This window comes from Dendrobates tinctorius, unplaced genomic scaffold (genome assembly GCF_039654945.1).
Source record: "Dendrobates tinctorius isolate UK_male_01 unplaced genomic scaffold, ASM3965494v1 ptg000232l, whole genome shotgun sequence".
NCBI classification, from domain to species: Eukaryota; Metazoa; Chordata; class Amphibia; order Anura; family Dendrobatidae; genus Dendrobates; species Dendrobates tinctorius.
The window spans coordinates 19,174,958-19,190,719 of record NW_027361899.1 but is presented as its reverse complement, the minus strand read 5'-3'; positions in this window follow the sequence as shown (position 1 = coordinate 19,190,719).

The following is a 15,762-nucleotide window of genomic DNA, read 5'->3' as shown; positions in this document are numbered from 1 at the left end:
AATAAGTGCAATTCCACAATTGTTTTTGGGTTTTTCATTTAGTATGTTCACTAAACGCTAAACCTGCCCTGCCATTATGATTCCCCAGGTCATTACGAGCTCGTAGACGCCAAACATGTTTAGGTTCTTTTTTTTTTTAAATGCGCCATTTTCCGGGACTCGTAGCGCCAACATTTTTCGTGATCTGGGCTTATTTTTTGCGTCCCGAGCTGATGTTTTTATCTTCACCATTTTGGTGCAGATACGATGTTTTGATCGCCCGTTATTACATTTTAATGCAATGTTGCATTGACCAAAGAAAACTAATTCTGCCGTTTTGATTTTTTTTCCTTGTTACGCCGTTTACCGATCAGATTCATTTTTTATATTTTGATAGATGTTTCTGAACGCAGCGATACCAAATACATGGATTTTTTTTTAAAATTTTTGTTTATTTTGAATGGGGCAACAGGGAGGTGATTTGCGTTTTTCAATTTTTTTCAGATTTTTTAAAACTTTTTTTTTTATACACTTTTTACTGGCTTGAATAGTCCCCCTTAGGAGACTTGACGCTGCAATGTTCCGATGATCTGTGGCTTGTGTTACACATGGGGCTTCCACCCTGCTCTGTGTACCAGACATGCTCATGCTGGCCAAGGGGCGGCGCTCAAAGCAGATCGGCAATGACAAACACGCGGGTCTCCTGCCGACCCCTGGTTGTAATACCATCCCTTAAGCGCCCCGTGATCCCATGACAGGTGCGTCGATGGGTGGGTTATTGACAAGCTTCTGGCGCACGTATGTTAAACGCCACTGTCCGAGATTGGCAGCGGCATTTAACATGTTAACAGCGGCGGGTGGATTGTGATTCCACCCGTGGCTGTTAGGGGCACGTCAGCTAATCACATCAGATGTCATGTGCCTGAAACCTGAAAAGTTGAACTCTCAGCGCTGGAGAGCGCATCAAAAACGGGGAGGCGACTTATGACGTCGCTATATGTCATAGGTCATAAAGGGGTTAAACTGTTACTTTTTCGTATATCAATAGTACACTTGAAAATAAGCAACGTTGTAATAAATCTTATCATAGAAATCTGCTTCTTTCTCCTCCCCAACTGATCATTTCTTCTTAAAAAATAAAAATTCACTACTAAAATGTGTATTCGGTGAATACAGACTTTCCCATTACTGAGATAGATGACAGTTGGTGCTCATAAAGTTGTATGGAGACATTGCAGCAGAATTTCTGTCTGCCAGTAGCTCCTCCCCTCCATAGAATCTTAAGAGCACCAACTGTTGTCTGTTATCTCAGTAATGGGAAAATCTCCCTTCTTTGAATCCGCATTTTACCGGTGAATTGAGAGCGGGAGATCGGCTGATTGGCACGGGCATGTTGAATTTCGTCACCCAGTCTGAGGGCAGTTTCACACGTCCAGATAATTCCGGTACCGGAAGAACCGGTTCCGGAGCTATCCGTGTCCGTGTGCATACGTAGGCCATCTGTGAGACATCCGTGTGCTATCCATGTATTTGAAAAATTAGTTTCCATGTTAACCCTTTGACTTTTAAAAACGCACACGGACAGCATCCGTGTGCAGTACGTGTTTACACGGACCCATTGACTTGTATGGGTCCGTGTGATCCGTGCTGTCGCACAAAAACAGGCATGTCAGCGTGTTTTGAACATGGACACACGGTCCGTGAAAATACGCTGACATCTGCATAGACCCATTCATTAGACTGGGTCCACGTGTGTCACGTCTCCGGTACGTGAGAAAACTGTCACTACACTTATCGGAGACACTGACGTGTGAAACTGCCTTGAGCGTGCATGTGTGTTCGGGGCCTCAGGAGTAGTTGTTGGCAGAACAAGCATTCAGCTCATATCTAATGCTTTCTTACGCAGCGTATAGGTGAAAGAGGTACAGGATTAATGTAGATTTTATCCTTTTTTGTGCTTTAAATTTTTTTAATCGTTTTCGTGCTTTTATTTTATATTTTTCCAGATTTTATTTTTTTATTTTTTTAAGTCAAACGCAAATACCAGATGGGTTCAGTAAGTAATTTTATAATATTGGAGTAATTTAAAGTTGTTTTTTTTGTTATAATTTTAGAAACTTTTTACTTAACATCTTAGTCCTCCTAGGAATATGGCCTCTGCCTTCTTTCGATTGCTTCTACTATATACTGCAATACCTTCATTAAAAAAAAACAAAAAAAAAAAAACAATCACATCCCATGAATCCCAAACAGTGGCCGAGATTTATAGGTGTACCAAGATGGCCTCCAAGAGGTCAGATATGGCACTGGCTATAGAGCAATCCAAAGTAACACATGAAAAGAGGACTTGGGAGTAACGGGAGCCAACTGGGTCCAGAGATTAAAGTGGTTAATAAAAGATGTCACATGTCAAGAATGGGTTAAATAATCCATGTCATTTCAACGATCCGTGCATCAAATAATAGTACCAGCAAATATAAGAAACTTTGCAATATATCTTATAGGCAAAAATGCTTTTCTTTCTCCACTTAAGAGCCACTTCTCCCTCCTAAATTCATCATTTCGTCTGTGTGTGCTGCGTTGGAGACATCACAGCAGCTCGTCTGCACTCACCAGCTCAGAGACAATTGAAAATTAGAGACAGAAGCTACAGAGGGGAAAAGAAACCAGCGATACAATCGATAGAGGCCGGATGTCAGGTTATCCTTCATGTACGCAGACAGGACAGATTATTGTTCTCTAAGTGTCTTTTAAACGGGTGTGATTGTTCTCGTTCCTGGAGCGTGACTTGCTGAAACAAGGAGTTGTCTACTATTTGTAGTGTAAATGGAGACGTGCGAGACAGAACTGGTTTCATTTCTCCCACTTAAAAGTTTTGAGATTTAGTAAACAGAAGGACGACACCTTCCTGCCGGCTCTGCCAGACGCGAGTCCTCAGGAGTGGTCACAGCGGTGACTTTGGACACGAAAAATCTTCGATCTGCGCTGACGCGAAAGGAAAATTGTTCCATTGTGGACCCAGAGATGCCAGCGCCATGTGCAGAATACAGGAGATCTTCTCTCTCTACCAACACATTTAAAACTGGAGGAAAAAAAAACTTAAGGACTGGCGCGTTTCACAGTGGGCACCGATGGGCTACTATGGCAGCTCGGAGTCTGATGAAGACCTCCATCACAGCCATCTTGGTCCCTCTCGGAAACTCATCTGTATGCTGAGCAGGGCAGCAAGGTGGCCCGGCGGTCGGCGCTGCACGGAGGGCCCGGCGGTCGGCGCTGCACGGAGGGCCCGGCGGTCAGCGCTGCACGGAGGGCCCGGCGGTCAGCGCTGTAGCACCGGGGGTCCTGAGTTCAAATTCCACCAAGTATGTTCTCCTCGTATTTGAGTGGGTTTCCTCCAGGTTCTCCGGTTTCCTCCCAAAATCCAAAGACTGATGGGGAGGGGAAAAAAAAACATATGACCATCTAGACAGAAAAAATAAAAAAGTTATGGTTTTTGGAAAAAGACAAAAAATTAAACACGTGAAAATGGGGGGGACATAACCTGCCCAGGGTCCTGAAGAAGGGGTTAGGGGACTATTAGCATATGGTGGTAATATGTAAATATGACAGTATTAAAGCGTTATATTCATCACAGACCAGGTGCAAGTTTGCTAGGCTGCTCAGGATCGGCGTCTGCCCTATTCAGGGAATATGGCGGCTGTGTTAGGTGCACACGTTGCAGATTCTGCTGCGTAGTACAGTACCTTTATAATCAATGGAAATTGAGAAACGCAGTGCACATGCTGCGGATTTTTCCACGCGGATTTGCTGCACTTTTAAATCCGCAGCATGTCACTTCTTTGTGCGGAATCCTCAGCGGTTTGACACCTGCTCCATCACCAGGTGTCAAAACGCAGGGGAAAACCGCAGGCTAATCCGCAGGTCAAAATCCGTGCGGAAAAATCCGCAGCAGAATCCACAACGTGTGCACTCACCCTGATACAGCCAGCACCTTCCTGTAACAGCAGCGACCAGAGCCAGCACTCCAATTGCTGCAGTTTAACTACTTAAATGCCATCTGCCCTAACGGCAGCACTTAAGTGACGCAATCTTACTAAGGCATCTACTTTATCCGGTGATGCAATTGGAGATCGCAGACAGGTTACTTATAAGGTCAATTGTCATACGACACGTCCCCCAAAATCGTACTGATAAATACTACAGCTCTGTGTGCAAAAACAACAAGCCCCTCGCTCCATCAATGGAGACATGAAAAACGGCATCAAAAATAAAAAATTTACAAAAAAGTGACAATTTTATTTTTCTACAAAAGTTTAGATTTTTTTTTAACTCACTAAAATAATAATTATTAAAAACATTAACGAATACTATACAAGTTTGGTATCACCATAATCGGACTGACCTCACCCTGAGCACAGTAAAACTAAACGACCAAAAATACAGGGTGGAAAATAGAATAAAGGGCCTGTCACACTAAGCGATATCGCTAGCAATATCACTATAACTTGTGACGTTATAGCGATATTGCTAGCGATATCGCTGTGTCTGATACTTACCTCCGACCCGCTCCCCCGCTGGTTATCGCTGATCGCGCGAGAACTTCCAGGACTGTTTCTCGTCGTCAGCTTCCTGCGGCGCTTCCTGTGGAGAGACGAGCGTGGAGCCAGGCGGGAGGACGTCAGGATCGCCTAGTGTGACAGGTAAGTAGCGACCCCCGACCCCTGCGATGTCGCTGGTGAGATCTGCCTGTGTGGCAGCTCACTAGCGACCACTTAGCGATGCACCAGCGATCCTGACCGCGTCATATCGCTGGTCGGGATCGCTGGTGCATCGCTATGTGTGACAGCACCTTTAGACTTACTGGACCTGGTAATTCGGTTTCTAGGAACCTTCCATGACAGCCACCTTGGAGGAGGTCTCCCCGCCCTAATAGGGGACAGGAACACAAAGAGGTTAAATAACCCTCCCCTTCCTGCTACCTCAGTGTTTTTTCTGAACATACTAGCATGAATAGTTACCGCCAGTAGAGCAGGAATCATCAGGTAAATACATCATATCGGGAGGGAAATTAGTGCTGTCGTGGAAGGTTCCTAGAAACCGAAATACCGGTAAGTCTAATTCTATTTTCTCTAGTCACCTTCCACCACAGCCACCTTTGAGTCATGCCAACGTTAATTTACTAGGGAGGGACTACGGCTTGCAAGACGCGTCTGCCGAATGTCAGATCCCTATTGAAATCCAGTCTATAGTGTCTAGTAAAGGTGTGCACAGAGGACCAGGTGGCCGCTCTGCAGATCTGCTCCGAAGACGTATTTCCTCTTGCTGCCCAGGACGTAGCGACTGATCGAGTGGAGTGGGCTTTTAACGACTCGGGAGGAGAAAGATGTCTAGAAGAATATGCCAGAGAGATGGACTGCTTGATCCAGCCTGCTATCGTGTTCTTTGCTGCTTTTTTCCCCTTATTTCTTCCTGAATATTGAAGGAACAGGTTCTGGTCGATTCTCCAATCCTTGGTTGCTCCGAGGTAGTGGAGAACCACTCTGCGGACATCCAGGGTATGAAACTTTCCTTCCTTCGGGTTAGAAGGATTTGGGCAACATGAGGGCAACACGATATCCTGGCTTCTATGAAAGTCTGACACCACCTTGGGCATAAAGGAGGGGTCTAGGCGTAGTACTATACTGTCTGAATTGAGTAGGAGGTAAGGTTCCTGCACGGAAAGGGCCAGTAGCCACCCACCCGTCTAGCTGATGTGAATGCCACAAGAAACACTGTTTTGAGTGTAAGCATTTTTAATGGGGATCACTGACGGGCTGAAACGGGGCCTGTGTTAGGCTATTGAGTACTAAATTAAGATCCCAGGGAGGAACCCGATTAGGGAGTGAAGGGCGAATTCTGCCTGCCGCTGTCATAAACCGCTTGACCCAGCGGTGTTTGGCTAGGTCTTGGTCAAAAAAGGAACTAAGGGCAGACACCTGAACTTTCAACGTACTTGGAGTAAGCCCTTGATCTAACCCTTTCTGCAGGAAATCTAGTATTTGGGCAATATTTGGATGGGTGGGGTCAGGGGAACCCGGAAGGCACCAGGAGGAAAATTTTTTCCATATTTTGCCGTAAATTGCATTTGTTACCGGCTTTCTGCTTTTTTTGAAGGGTCCGGATTACCTCATCCGACAACCCTTTGGCTCTCAGAATGTTGGCCTCAATAACCAAGCTGCTAGATATAGCTTGGTTGGGTTCGGGTGTAGTAATGGACCCTGAAAAAGGAGGTCGGTCTTCTGGGGTAGAAGCCAGGGACCTTCCTGGGCCATGTCCAACAGAGCGCTGTACCAGCTTCGTCCTGGCCACATGGGAGCCACCAGGATAGTCGTGACCCCATCCGCTCTGATCTTTTGTAATGTTTTTGCCAGCATCGGGATAGGTGGAAAGGCATAGGCCAGTCTGAAGCCCCATGGATGGGCAAAAGCATCTGTCCCCTGGGCTCTGCACGTGGGACTGAGAAATAGGTCGCTGCTTTTGTATTTTGCGCATTCGCAAATAGGTCGACCTCTGGGTCTCTCCATCTCGAGGCTAGAGCCTGGAAGACCTCTTGGTTTAGACACCATTCTCCTAGATGGACGTCCTTCCTGCTCAGGAAGTCTGCCTGGATGTTTTCCAACCCCTTCAGGTGTACCGCAGAAATGGATAACAGGTGCTTCTCCGCCCAGAGGAAGATCCTTGCTGCCACCTTCTTTAGACTGGCGTACCTTGTGCCCCCCTGGTGTCTGAGGTATGCCACCGTGGTCACGTTGTCGGAGTATACCCGAACATGATGGTTCCTGACAAGGGTTGATGCGGCCTTCAGTGACTCTTCCACCGCCGTCAATTCCCTTAGGTTCGAAGATCCGGATCTTATGTTCTGGGGCCACTGCCCCTGGAAGTATGAATCCTCGATCACGGCTCCCCAGCCTCTCAGACTGGCGTTGGTACATAATATTCTTAGGGGAAGCTGATCCCAGCTTACTCCTCGCTTCAGGTTTCGGTAGTTCAGCCACCACCAGAGGGTCGATTTTACGTGCCCCAAAAATAGAACCCTTTTTGACAGGTTGCTTGGATATTTTTTCATGTTTATGAGGACATACGACTGGAGGACTCACATATGAGCTTGTGCCCAGGACACCGCCTGAATGCACGCTGTCAGGGAACCCAGGATGAACATGGCGTCCCTCAGCGTCGGTGCCCTTTGGTCTCTGAATCGGATTATTTTCTGCCGAAGGTCTTTTTGACGATCTTCGGGAAGAAAGGACGTCCTCTTTTCTCAATCCAAGAGAATCCCCAAGAATTTTTTCCTCGGGGAAGGATAGAGGGACGACTTCTGGAGATTTGGTATCCACCCTAGGGTTTCGAGTATCTGTAGGGTTCTTGATACGTCCTGGTTCAGCCGGTTTACTGAAGGGGCGACGATCAGCAGATCGTCTAGATACAGTACAATGCATATCCCCTGAAGCCGAATGGAGATGACTGCTTCCTTCATGATCTTCGTGAACACCCTTGGTGCTGGGGATACCCCAAACGGCAGGGCATTGAACTGAAGGTGGCTGATCCCTCAGTCGTGGGCGACCGCAAACCTCAGAAACTTCCGGTGGTCCGGATGAATGGGAACGTGATAATAGGCGTCCTTTAGATCTATAGTCGCCATCTGCCAGCCTCGTCCAATAAGAGGAATTGCTGATCTCACTGACTCCATCTTGAACCTTCGATACTTGATGAAGTGGTTCAGGGGCTTTAGATTTATTATGAGCCTGTGTTTTCCTGAGGGTTTCTTTATCGGGAACAGGCGAGAATAATGTCCCCTGCCCTCCTCTTGTGGAGGTACATACGAGACCACTTCATCCCATAGCAGTTCTTCTATCTGAAGCCACAGAGTTTTTTTAGACTTGGGGATTGCGTTGGGGTAATCCTTAGGGCATGCGGGGGGGGGGGGGGGTGCTCGAACTCCAGTTTGAGCCCAAATTGTATAGTGTGCAGGACCCACTGGTTTGAGGTCGTGGCCTGCCATTGGGCGAAAAACTGGGTGAGTCGACCCCCTACCCGGGAGTCACTGCTTCTCCGGGGGCTGCTGCTGTTGGGGCACAAGGATGTTTCTTCCTTTACCCCCTTTCAGGTAGCTCCAGCGACCCGTTTTGCCCTTTCCTCTGAATGTCCTTTGAGAGGTCTGTTCCCTTGTGGGATGAAAAAACTGCCTTTTGGTGGGTTTCTGTTCCGGTAGTGACTTATTCTTGTCGGAAGCCTTCTCAAGGATATCATCCAGGACCGGCCCGAATACGTGGTGTCCCTGGAAGGGGATGGCACATAGTTTCGGCTTGGAGGTGATGTCGCCTCCCCATGACTTCAGCCATAAGGCTCTCCTGGCCGAGTTTGAAAGGACTAGGAACCTTGCTGCCACCCGTACCGTTTCTCCTGAAGCGTCAGCTAAATAGCCTGTTGCCTTCTGGAGGATTGACAGAGAGTCTAAGATTTCCTCTCTTGGGGTACCCCCCCGACAGGTGGTCTTACAACGTACGTAGCCAGAGAAAAAAGATCTGGCTACGCAGGTGGATGCAATATTTGCTTTGAGCAGGTTCGTAGAAGCTTTCCAGGGACTTTTTAAGGTGGCTATTTTGCGATCCATCGGATCCTTCAATTGGGAGGCATCCTCAAAGGGCAAGGACGTCTTCTTAGTGACTTTAGACACTTGGACGTCTATCTTAGGGATCTCCCAAATGGAGCTATCACCTTCTAGGGGAAACTGATTTCTTAGCTCAGAGGGCACCGTAAGTGCTTTCTCGGGGAAGGACCACTCCAGAGCTATTAAATCCTGTATAACCTCATGAACCGGGAAACCCTTTCTACCTCTGGGTTTCAACCCTCCAAACATCTCATCCTGGACTGAGAGCCTGACCTCCTCCTCCTCCAATCCCATGATATTTCGTACCATGGAGACCAACTCCTCCATATCCTCAGAGGAGAAATAGTATTTTTTTGCATCATGACTGGAGGAGGACGTGGAGCCCTCATTTTCCCAAATATCCTCCGACCCCGAGGAACGGGCCTCTCCTGAGTCTGAGTCGGCTTCTATAGGTGCCCTTTTCCTCTTTTTTGGGGCAGGGCCCTGGGCCGGAGTTTGGGCCGCTATGGAGGTCTGAACCTCCTGTCTAATGAGAGTCTTTATGCTGTCAAACAGAGAGGGTTGCTCGGTACGCAGGATATTTTGCGTACAAGGCTGGCATAACTTCTTTCTGTTGTCAGAAGGAAACCTGGCACCACATATACCACACTTGCGGGGGGTTTTAGGGGCACAGGCCTTGTCTTCCTGCAAGAAGAAAAGGCTTTACTCATACCTGTGCCACCAATTTGTTTGACAAGCCAGGGACCGGCCCTGCTACTCACTGTAGGAGGGGGAACGCTGGGCTCCACAGATGCTGCAGCTGAGGGCTTCTCACCATCCATATCTGCACACACAGACACTCTGCGCTTACCTGGAGCTGCTGCACCCATTTAAGGGTGGTGCGGCATTCATTCACTGGGTGCTCCTCCCTCGTCCCTGGGGAGGATGTTGCTCAACCCCCGCCGCCATTGTATTCGTTTCCCGGGTCTCCCCGGGTGCCGGCGCGTGTTTCCCCTATACAGGACGCCGGAGGCCGCAAACCGGAAGTGCGCGTCACCGCTACTTCCGGTCGACTGCCCGCCCCCTCTGACGCGCACGCGGCCAAATGCAGCGCTGGGAGGAAGGAGGAAGCCGGGGAGCTTGTGCAGGACCCCGGCAGGCACCATACCGCCCCGCTTTACCCCGGAGGGCGCGGGAGGGGCGGCCACGTCCCGAGTCACACCAGGGTGGAGACGGGAGCAGCACATAGAGGCGAACCCCCTGACCTCAGCTGCCCAGCTTCTGTGAGTACCTAGGGGCGCCGCTTGCTGGCCACGGCAGCCCCTTGTGACCTCTTCATGTCCCGATAGGGGACAGGAAAAACACTGAGGTAGCAGGAAGGGGAGGGTTATTTAACCTCTTTGTGTTCCTGTCCCCTATTAGGGTGGGGAGACAACCTCCAAGGTGGCTGTCGTGGAAGGTGACTAGAGAAATAAAGGGTTTTTTTTTGTTCTTTCACCCTTCCACCGCACTCTAATTTTTCCCAGTTTTTCAGTAAATTACATGGCAAAATGATGGATGTGATTCAAAACTACGGCTCGTCCAAAAATAAAAAAAAAATTAATCCAGCTGTGTTGGCAGAAACATTATGGCTCTTGGAAGAAAAAAAAAAACATTGCAACATGAAATTTGTCTGTGTTATTGAACAGTTAGGGTGAGTTCACACTGGGCGTTTTTTTTTGTTTTTTTTTTTATATAAATTCTTTATTTAACAGTTATTACAAAGTTTTCCATATGGGGAGGGAGATTCAGGATGGGGTTGGGAAGAAGGGGGGGGGGGGGGGGACAGGTAAGATTGGGATGGTAAAGGAAACTTGGGTGTGTTAATCCTGCCAGATGGTAGCCTCTGTTTCTTTATTTACAATTCATATATAGCACAAACAATATTTGTTAGAAAAGTTTCTCACATTATAGTTTTATAGTCTTTGGTACATGAACCATTGGTGCCAACTTCTTTGTAGCTCAACATTCTTACAATAAGTCAACCGAATTGTTTTGAAAGAGTAAATGCTATTAGTCTCGTTCATCCATTCTGAGAGAGGAGGTGGGTCAGTGTCTTTCCATTGCCTGGCAATAAGCATTTTGGCTGCATTGAGCAAATGGAAGCTTACAGTACAATCATTGATATGTTTGTTTTGGGGACGGACATGAAGTAAGATTTGTTTGGGTGTCAGCGGGGACAAAGATCGAAAGATATTTCTAATGTGGCCATATATCAAGTTCCAGAAAGGAGTGATTTTAGTACATTCATACCAAATATGGGAAGGTGTGCCAGGTGCTAGATTACTGGAGGAGTAAGATTTATCAATCTTGTGAAGAGTGTCTGGGGTTTTATACCATCAGGAAATAATCTTATAGTTTAATTCTTGGTATCTTGTTGAAGGAGAGATGGAATGGATTTCTTTCCAGAGCCTAGAGGTTTCGTCTGATGTCAGGGAAATATTCAATTCTTTTTCCCATTTATTTATAAAATTAGGAGGTTCCCCTGAATCGCAGAGTAATCTATAGATTTTTGATATTTTTTCTGTTTGTTTCTGAACTCAAAAGAATATCCTGCGTTCGCTTGTCAATAGAGTTGTTAGAGGTATTCGGTATGTGGATTCTGACTGTTTCTTTTACAGTTTCAAGTCCTGTTTCTGTAACATCGGCACCTTTAAGCAAAATCTTAAGTTCGTTAGTGGAAATGGTATTGTCCTTTTGAATAAATTGGCCAATATGCATGTAAGGGAAGTTACCCAATGTATTAAGTTTATTCTTAATGGTTCTATATCTATTTGGAATCAGATATATCAATGGGGTGTGGGTGCAAACATTTGGAACAAAATTGTGTTTTTTATTAGTTCTATTCCAGAGGGTTATTGATCGTTTGGATAATGGGTTTACAATTTTGTAATACTTAAATTTATTGTATGATGTTGACCAAAGATAATGATTGATATTTTTATCTAAGAGATTAAGTGCAATGTCAACCCATAGTTTCCTAGGAGGAGAGATTCTTGCCTCCTTTATTCTGGCCATATGTGAGGCAAGTCTATTTTTCAAGGTCCGGTAGACCCAGCCCTCCTTTACATTTCTTTTTTATTAGTGTTGAATGTTTGATCCTGCTACTTTTGTTCTGCCAGATAAACTTAGATATCAGGGTTTTACTTTTTCGAAAAAAGGATTGTGGGAGGTCAATAGGAAGAACCTGCAGGAAATAGAGTATTTTGGGTAAAGTAATCATCTTTATGATGTTTATTCTACCGAACCATAGATATAGGCAATTCCTTCCATGAGGAGAGATCGCGTTCCAGATTAAGGGTAAGAAGTTAAGGTTGTCCAGAGAGGAAATGGAGTCGCTAATCTTAGTTCCCAGATATGCAATATAAGAGCAGTTATTCTTGAATGGTGATTTTTTTTTAGATAAAAGATTCCAGTTTTCTTGATCAGCATTGATGTTTAACATTTCAGATTTAGAAAAATTTATCTTAAAGTTTGATACTGATCCAAATTTGCGCATTTCCTCAAGTAGCGGGTCCATGGATCGCCAAGGATCAGTGAGGTAGAAAAGCACATCGTCTGCATAGGCGGCTATTTTGTGCTCTCTCTCACCACATCGTACACCTCGAATTTTGGGGTTTTGTCTAATTTTTTGTAGAAGTTTCCACGACCAGGATAAACAGAAGTGGGGAGAGAGGGCACCCCTGTCTCGTCCCATTTCTTAACCCAAAACTAGGAGACAAGTCATTGTTAATTTTCAATCGGGCCGTTGGGTAGGAATAAGGCCAGAATTTTCTCAATGAATGATTTAGGGAAGCCAAATTTCATCAAAGTTTTTTCCATAAAATCCCAGTCAATTCGGTCAAAGGCCTTTTCGGCATCAGTTGACAGAAGAGCAGTTTGGAAATTTTTATGTTTTGTAAAATGGATTATATTCAGGGTTTTAATAACATTGTCTTTAGCCTCCCTGCCCCTCACAAAACCCACTTGATCAAGATTAACCAAATTCGACAAGAGGTTTTGTATCCTTCCAGCCAAAATCTTAGCGTACAGCTTGATGTCCCCTCTGAAATGTAAAGTGCTGCGGAATATGTCGGCGCTATAGAAATAAAATTTATTATATTATTATTGATCAACTAGATTGGCCTATAACTGCCACAGAGGGTTAGGTCCTTTCCTTCTTTTGGAATTAAAGCAATGTGGGCAGAGAGTACTTCTGCCTTGAATGGATTTGCTTTAGATATTTTGTTAAAATATTTCAGTAGGTATGGGGGAGAGTTCATCTTTAAAAATGTTATAATACTCTATAGAGTGTCCATCTGGGCTTGGGCTTTTCCCTTTAGGGCTTGACTTAATTGCCGATTCAAGTTCTTCTAGTGTAATTGGAGTATCTAGGGTTTGTATTTGTTGGGAAGTTAGTTTCGGTAAATCTATAGTTTGTAAGTATTTATTGATGAGTTTCGATTCTTTTGGGGGGGATGGAAAATCCTCTTTAGAATTTAAATTGTTGAGATTTGAATAGAATGAGCTGAAAATTTTTGCTATATCCTCTGTTTTATGGTGGGCTTTGTCCCGTGGGTCTTTAATCTTTTGTATATACGCTGAACTAATTTTTTTTTTTTAATCAGATTCGCCCAAGTTTTTACCGCATTTATTCGCTTGGGAATATATTTTGAATCTAGATTATTGCAAATACCTCTCAGATTCTTGTCTCGGCAGTTCTCTAAGTTCCGCTCTTAATCTAAAAAGATCCTTTTCTACCAAAACATCTTGGGTTGTTTTAGGTTTCTCTTCTAAGTCCTTGATTTGGGACAGTAAGGAAGCTGCGAATTTCTCTCTTCTTTTTCCTAGATCCCAATTCTATAAGAAGACCTCTGAGCACCGCTTTGTGTGCCTCCCAAACATTACAGTCTGAAATATCATCGCTACAATTTATACTCTCCCTTACGCTTTTCTGAGAATCAGCTTCATAGATTAGCTTGTGGTTTAGGTTCCAGTTAAAGGTGCTTTTTTTTGTGTTGTTTAGGACGATATTAGTAAACAGGGGGGCATGATCGGAATATATTATATTGTCATAGGTGGTCTTTTTAACCGAACTCATCAGACAGTGTGGTATGAATAAATAGTCGATTCTTGAGTACTTTTTATGTACTGATCAAAAAAAAAAAAAACGAGTAGTCTTTCTTTGAAGGGTGCATTGTTCTCCACGCATCTATCAAAAGGAGGTCCGTCAGCGATTTCTTAATATATCTAATTGCTTTATATGGTAGGGATGATTGCCCATTGGAAGGGTCTAGAGGAGGATGCAAGGGAATATTGAAGGCACCACCCAATATTGGTACTCCCTCGATGAATTGATTTAGGAGTCCAAATACTTTTTTTTTTTTTTTTTTAAAGAAAGGAAGATGGTTGATATTTGGAGCGCATACATTTATTAATGCATTTCAGAAAGATATACCTCCCATCTCCATCCGACAAAACATCTTTAAAGATGAAGGAGAGATTTTTGCTTATAGCAATAGAGACCCCTTTATTTTTTTTTGTCCGGGGAGGTAGAATTGTACCATTTAGTGAATTTTTTTATTTTTGGTTATGGGAGTATATGCTTTCCTGAAATGAGTTTCTTGGAAAAAAAAATGACATCAGTTTTATTTTTCTCTAAATGTCTTCGTATTTGTGATCTTTTTTTGTGGGATGTTTATGCCCTTGACATTAAAGGTTGCAATGTTTAAGTTGGACATAAGGACAATTTGTATTCGTTAAGTATGTTTAAGAGGCTTCCAGTAGGGACAAAGGATAAAAACCTACAACTGGGGGTAACAGTGATTAACATATCTCAGTAAAACATATAAACCAAAATAATGGGGCGGGTTTCCGTCACGATTCAAATTCACACTTTGCTACTGGTTGGATAGAACATTTTTTTTATGGTATCCAACCAGATGTATTAGCAAAAGGGATCACCAGATCCGTGGGGGCGTGGACCTGTCAACCGAAGGTTTAATGAGATAAAGACTGACAAAAGAGAAAGAGGAGAGAAAAGACGGGAGAGGGAGCAAAAGAGGAGTCCAGAATAAGAAAGGGAGGAGAGACATTAGTGCCAATCCCGAAGGAGTCTCATTTGATAAAAGAATAAAACCAAAACACAGCAATTATTGATCCGATCTAATGATTTACTTATGTTATCAGAAGTAATAATCTGTAAAGAGAGAGAAAAAAAAAAAGAAAAAAAATTATTTTAAATTGGGGGGGGGGGGGGGAGGGAGGAGAACATAAGAACATATTATTCTGTCATATTTAAAAGTCTGTAGTGCAGGAAGCCAGATTGTTAATATTCCCTCTTGTTTTGGGGGAATTCAGCCTTCACCTTCTTTATTCTTTCCAGTAGGCGTTTTGCTGAAGTCTGCGTTCATCTTTCTAATTTTGTTAGGTTTGTTTGGTGTGACAGTAGACCATTTTTCATGCTTTGGTAATGATGGGAGTCTGAGACGTTCCTCGGCTGTTGTCCAATCTGGAAGCTGAAGCTGCGGAAGATCTGGTTTATTCAGGACAAAGGGTAGATCTTCAGGTGTTTTTACGATCAAAGTCCAAATGGAAACATCCACCTGTAGGCTATGTTTCTGTTTCTAAGAGTCCTAGTCAAAGGCTGAAATTGCCTTCTGAGGTCAAGGGTGAACTTTGAGAGATCCTGGAAGATCTGGACCTCATTATCTTCATATTCAATTTTAGTGGCTTGCCTTGATTTGTGGTAGATTTCCTCCTTAATGCTAAAGCTTTGAATACAGCAAAGTATGTCTCTGGGTTTGTCCGGGCTTACATTTTTGGGCCTGTAGACTCTATGAGCCCTTTCAATATTTATGCGGTTAGACTCGTCTTTGCCCAATAGGTCGTTGAATATGTTGGTAAGGATTTTGGGTATATCCTTATCCGGAATTTTTTCGGGAAGCCCTCTAATTCTTAGGTTGTTCCTTCTTGACCTGTTTTCCAGGTCGTCTATGTGAACTTTTTGGAGAAAGTTTTCTTTTTGGTTGTCGATTAAAACTTCTGTAACATGCTCGGAGTAGGTGGACAGTTGTTCACAGGTATCTTCTAGGGTTTGTAATCTTGTATGTACTTGCTTGACATCTTTTTTAAGATCT